This window comes from Pantherophis guttatus, chromosome 2 (assembly GCF_059756535.1).
Source record: "Pantherophis guttatus breed Tessera chromosome 2, ASM5975653v1, whole genome shotgun sequence".
NCBI lineage: Eukaryota > Metazoa > Chordata > Lepidosauria > Squamata > Colubridae > Pantherophis > Pantherophis guttatus.
Window position 1 is genome coordinate 187,762,161 of NC_142064.1, and position 6,642 is coordinate 187,768,802.

The window sequence follows — 6,642 nt, forward strand, 5'->3', positions numbered from 1 at the left end:
TAAAACTTTGGCCAAGGCTGAAGTTCCTCTTCCGTGCCGATAAAAGGTTGCTGGATTGACGAAGGTACTTATCTGTAAAAGGGTAAAATGACCCAAAACAGATGTATCCTGTTACTCACTGTTTATTGTACCCCAAATGTCATGTATATCCCCGGATAACAAATGCTGCTTCCTTTATTACCCTTGAGGCGTCTTCCAGTCCCTTATCTTCTTATGTTTTGTCTTGAGACACTGACCAGAGAACATGAATGTGTTAGTGGGTGTTTATTATTTCCTCTCCTCTTTGATCCTTGCAAACTGATGGAGGTTAGTTCCTATGTGTTAAATGTAACGCTCCCTGATATGCATATGCAATTGGATTGTATAAATACTTGTCATGAAGGACCCCTCGGTGTTCAGACTTTTTGTTTGCCTTTGGGCTGTTTGAACCGTGCACAATAAACTCTTTCCTGCATTGAAGAGCTTGGCCTGGTCCTGTTTCTTTTCCTGCAACATTCTGATCTAGATGTAAGCATTGACTGGGAATGTGCTGCAGGCAAAACAAACTGGAAATTGCACATAGTAATTTTTCCAATATGCGCTACATATATACTTTTATGGGTGACTGGAGAAATCTACTGAATCAATTTTAATTGGAGTGGTCTTCTGCAATTTGAAAAAGTGGGGAAATTCCACTGTACTTTGTTGTGTGTGTTTCTTTTTTTCTCTTTTCTTCAAATATATTCTTATTGGGGTAGATATCTTAAATTTTAGGTTTCCTTCTTTTCATGTAAACAACTGTGGAACTGTTGTTTACATGAACAATTGAACTGTGGAGTTCTTGGTGCTCCCTGAACTTGTTTGTTTGTTTGCAGATGTTTTATTTGCAGTGGAGATTTCAGGCATATTGGGGATTGACTATAAGATTATTAATATTTCATTCCCCTGACTCTACTTCAAATCAATTATGTGATCATTCCCATTCAGAATACATTGCAAATTCAAAATTCTGTTTTGGACAAGTTGCAGTTATATTTCGTGGATGGAGACTCAACATTTGCTATGTAATGCACACCATTAATTTTCACGATATGTAATTTTCTAAAGTGATCTTCAACAGTATAGGAAGTTCCAACACTTCAAAAATCTGGGTGCAAAAAGTAGAATACTTCATCATTTCTCATGAATCTAGATTGATTTGAAAATAGAACACCTTAGATAAGACAGTGACTTTTGTTGCAACTATGTAGCTGCAAAAGCATTTTAATACAAACGAGTATCATTAGGTACAAATTTTACTGCCATTATTTAAGACTTAGAATTAATTACTGTTAGTACATTTTCTGAAACTTTTTTTTTTTTAAAAAAAATCTCTTGACATTGTTTAGGCTAATGAGTTTTAAATGAGTTTTCTAATATTGAAAGCAAGAAGAAATATCTCAGTCATCAGCGCCCTGAAGAGATCAAGTTTCACTGAAGCAGTTCATTTTGGTACAGAACACTGAAGAGCATAGAATTTGGTAAGTGAAAATAAGGGCATCTACGTTGGACTACGAAAGCATTTATCTTTATTTGCTTTTCTCCAAAACTAGTGTGAATCATATTCAATCATATTGTGCAGTACAATGAAAGGTGTGCATTGAGAGATACAATAGTAGAGTCCTTGGTGCTGTCTGAGCTTGCTTGCTTGCTTGCAGATGTTTCATTACCCAATTAGGTAACATCATCAGTGCTAGGGAGTTTGGCATTTGCTCCCCATTTATAAGCAGTAGCTTGACTTGCCAGTGTTGATGGAGATGTGGTTTTTTTCCCTTGGTAGTTCCTTGATTAGAGAGTTGTTTCCTACTTGATTGAGCAGAATTTCTGCTTGATTGACCAAAAGTTGTATTAGAGGTACAACTTTTATCCATGCTGCTTTCTGGAAATGAGTACGGTGAGATCATCATTAAAACAGCAACCTATCAGAAACCTTGGCACCAATATTACTTGAATTCATGGAGCACAATTGATTGCATGCTCAATCAATGTCTGTTTCCATTAAAGTGGATTTTGCTGGCAACCTGCAGTGCCAGGCCACTGCCAGGGGATTGGTTCTGATCCTTGCCTCTCTTTTTTCTTCTTCTTTTCTACTTCAGGAGAGCATCTTATTATATATAAATATATAAAGCAAACAAGATGGCAGTTATAAAAAGATGAAATGTGACTCACCTGTGACTTCTTGCAGCTGATCAAAAGACACAGAAACAGCTGGAGCAGAAGCAACAAAGGAGAAAGAATGGAGTAAATAGGAGTTCCTTTGAGATACGACACGTGTCATTTAAAAAATGTTTTATAGGTTCCATAACCTAAAGGACAAAAGTGTTGTTGCATTCGCTAGCCAGCATCCTGCATGGCTTTATGCCTAGAAAATGTTCACAATTCTTTCATGTACACAGTCAATGATATTCAGGGTTGTAACCTATTAGAATTCACCATACTTTCTAGATCACAGGCAACTGCCCAGATTAAATTAACATGTCCAGGATGAATGGATAACGTCTACCACCAGATTGCCATAGAAGCGGCTTCTTCATGTTAACCCCCCTTCCCCCTTGTTAATGAGGCAATGTTTTAAATATTGCAGTTAGGCCAGCGCCCTCACTTCTGTCAGAAGGTGTGCAATATCAGTTGCTATAGCCTCCTTCCATGCTGAGGTCAATTGTGCAAGAAATATGCTAATGTCAAATTTTCCTACCAGAATATTGAACACTTTGACTTGAAAGAGACACCCTGGCTCCTTAGGCAGTCAATGTTATCATACAGCATTTAGATGTTGCTGTGTTGGAGCAATCTGTCAACAAGCAGGCTAGCAAAATCCCTAAAGCCAACGAAATAATAGGAATGGGCAATCTGAATAATAGCTTGAGGAAATCAAATCAAAGGCTCCGTAGAGTTTAATGTTGGAGAAGCTGGCAAGGATTTTTACAACTATGAATTTCTGCACAGTGGAGACGGTGAATTTAATAGAAAACAACAGGATCACAAAAGTATAAATTTATCTTGCAGCCCTGCTGATGCTAATCTGGTGATGATAAATCTAATACTGCCCCACCCTTTTAGCACAATCTTAGTTGTATAGGGAGAAGAGAATACTGGGTTACCAAAACATTGCCCAACAAAGAGAGATAACAAGCTTATAGGGCAGTTGTGAAATCCAATTTTTTGTTACTGTCGGTTCTGTGAGCATGGCTTAGTGGGTGTAGTGTGGCTTGGTGGGCGTGGCAGGGGAAGGATACTGGAAAATCTCCATTCCCTCCCCATTACAGGGGAAGGATACTGCAAAAACTCCATTCTCTCCCTACTCCTGGGGGAAGTATATTGCAAAATCTCCATTCCCACCCTATTCTGGGGCCAGCCAGAGGTGGTATTTGCCAGTTCTCCGAACCACTAAAAATTTCCACTACCAGTTCTCCGAACTGCTCAAAATTTCTGCTACTGGTTCTCCAGAATCTGTCAAAACCTGCTGGATTTCACCCCTGTTGTAGGGGCAAGTTAGGAGGAGGAAGAAGTGGCCAGTGCAAGTCCAAGAGCATCTACTGCCTGAAAAAGGAAGAAAGTGAAGCAGAATCTGGCACTATAAAAAGATTTGTAAGGAAAGTAAGGACTTTCTCACTTCCTTCCACGTACTTTCTCTTGTGCACCCCTCTCCCATGTGAGGATGTGAAAGACTATAGAAAAGGTGGGGCTGAATTAATGGAGAGATTGACTCCCAACATCTTTCTTCTTAGTTGTTGATCCATATATGCATTAAAGTGTTGTCAGAAGACATTTCTGTGGTCATGTAGCTTGCATAATTATATGCTGAGTTGCACGACTAGGAAATGGAGAGCCTATACCATTTCAGATAAGTGACTGCTAATCTCTTCTTAAAAACTGAATTTTAATGACGTGACCATGGGGATGCTGCGAAGGTTGTAACTGTGAAAAATGGTCAAGGCCGTTGTAACTTTGAACAGTCACTAAATGAATTGTTGTAAATTGAGGACTACCTGTATAAATAAATAAACCACATTTTTTTTACAAGTTTTCTTTTTTTTTTTTATTAAAAAAGTTTTACAGTTACATTTTTACCCCATTTCCCCCCCCAGCCCTCCCTAACCCCCCCTAACCCTCCCTAACCCCCCCCAACCCACCCCTCCCCCCGGACTTCCACAAAGTATAATCCAAATCAAAATCCCCTTTTTATAAAACTTGAACCCCTCCAACCCCAATATATTTTCCATCTTAACAAAATCCACATATTTCTATCTCTATTTCTATCTCTATATAACACTTTCAATTAAAAGCTATCTGATACTTCCTAATTTGATATTTGTTCTGCACATAATCTATCCACTTTTTCCATTCCCATACATAAGTCTCTAGTGAGCGATCTTTTAAATATGCTGAAATCTTCGCCATCTCTGCAAAACTGGCCATCTTCAAAGTCCATTCATCAATAGTGGGTATAGTTTCATTTTTCCAGTATTGACCTATCAGTAATCTCGCAGCTGTTATCATATACAATATCAACTTTGTTTCACCCAATGTGAAACCCCTTAACTATACCCAATAAAAACAATTGTGGAGAAAACCAATTTTTTTTCTTCAAGACATTCTGCATGACCCACCAAATTTTTATCCAAAAAGCCTTCACTTTCTTACAGGTCCACCAAACATGGTAATATGTAGCATCTAAGCAATCACATCTCCAACATTTTGGTTGAACATTAGGGTACATACACGACAATTTCTTAGGATCTAAATGCCATCTGTAAAACATTTTATAAAAATTCTCCCTCAAATTCTGTGACTGTGTAAATTTAACATTCTGAATCCAGATTTTTTCCCATGTTTCCAACATCACTGGTTCTGCAAAATTTTGTGCCCACTTAATCATACAATCTTTAACGAATTCAGTTTCTAAATCCCTTTCTAACAAAACATTATAAAGCCTTTTAATATGCATTGGACCTTTTTCTTTTATATGTCTAACCAGTTCTTCCTCATGCAACATTATACCAATTTTTTGGTCCTCTTTCCATCTCAGTTGAAGCTGATTATACTGTAACCAAGTTAGATTAATCCCTTCATCCAACAGTGTCTCTCGTGTCTTCAGTTGCCATCTGCCCGCATCTGTAAAAAGTTTTCATCCACTCCTCCGCCGGGGCTTGTAGGCAGCTGGTTGGGGTCCTTGCCTACTGAAAGCTGCCTCAAAGAATTGGCTCTTGACATACACACCCATTTTCCTTTGGGTGAGGTAATTTTATTTTCGTCATTCGTTTTGTGGTTTCTAAGGCAGCCCAAATCACTAAACCACCCAGAATCCTTCAGCTATTCAGCGGTTTAATAAACGTACAATATCAGCTCACACAGAGACACCAATGGGTTCCCTCACTCCTTCCTCTGTTCCCCACCAGGGTTTCCAAGAGCCAGGCAGGCATTCAACGGGTGCAGCTCTCCCTCCCCCCTTCCCCCCTGAAGTCACCGCTACCGGTTTGGCCCCCGATGCCCCCCCAACCCAGCCCCCACATTATTCTTACCTTTTATTTGGCCCCACCCCCAATCTATTGCTCCTCCTGAGTCCCAGCTGATGGCTAGAGGGAAAAAAAACTGTTGCTGCAGGGCTTCAAAGGGCTGTCCTACAGCTGATCAGTGTTAAAAGAAAACAAATGAATAGACGGGTGCTTGCAAAAATACATGAGTAGATCAGTGCCTGCAAAAATACATGAGTAGATCAGTGCCTGCAAAAATAAATGGGTAGACCAGTGCCTGCAAAAATAAATGGGTAGATCGGTACAGCTCTGCAAGCAGTTAAAAGCCTGGTAGACCAGTACCTTTGCTAAATCCTAAATAATTGTCACATGACCATCAAGCCATGCCCACAAAATAAGCCACACCCACAGAACCGGTAGTAAAACAATTTAGAACCCACCCCTGATGTGCACCCTATTTGACTCTTTCCTGAGCTCAGGTCCTTCTATGTATGCAGGTACAAGCAAATCACATAAAAGAATTTTAGTTTGCCTACTCATTCAGTGCAAAAGATTTGATAGTAAATAATACCTGTAGGTCAGGATCACACTGGGGCTTCCTTTGTTCCTGGAGATTCCTTAGATTAGCTTCCTTTGGCTTGTAGCAGACCTCTCTTAAGGAAAGAAGCTAACAAAGCATGTTATATGCAATGTCTGACAGTAAACATTTCTAGAAACAATAATGCCTCTTATGCCAAACCCTCTTTCACCCCGTGACAAGCATGTGCAAGAATATGATTGCTTCTTTGTTATGGTTCTGAATGAGACGTTTCTTTGTTATGGTTCTGTGTACATCTCTGCGTAACGTGTGATTATTTTGCTTGTACTTTAATATTAGATGATTTTCATTTCAATGTGATGGTTCTAGGGTGTTGTGTGAACTTTTCTAGAGTGTTTTCTGCAAAATGGGGTAGATGCAAGGATGACCCAGAGGAGGAACCAAGTCACTGGTTTGGTTGTGATAAAGAAAAAACGAGTAGCAGCAATGCTGTTTTGTCCTTGGAGATGCAGAGTCCTATACAGGAGCATCCAGTGGTTTGTGTATATCGAAATGACATTGCAAATGACAATGACATTTATGCTGTCATCCTTCATCACACGGTCTTCATTG

General features: G+C 39.4%; 1 long non-coding RNA gene across 1 annotated transcript; it reads right to left on the minus strand.

The window, feature by feature from the left end:
• Positions 1-1,058: 1,058 nt before the first annotated feature.
• On the minus strand, positions 1,059-6,177 carry LOC117656828 (uncharacterized). Its single transcript, XR_004589022.3, has 3 exons — positions 6,064-6,177; positions 2,188-2,226; positions 1,059-1,897 (listed from the first exon to the last, which is right to left on the minus strand). It is a non-coding gene; the product is annotated as an uncharacterized LOC117656828 (long non-coding RNA).
• Between the last annotated feature and the right edge of the window lie 465 nt (positions 6,178-6,642).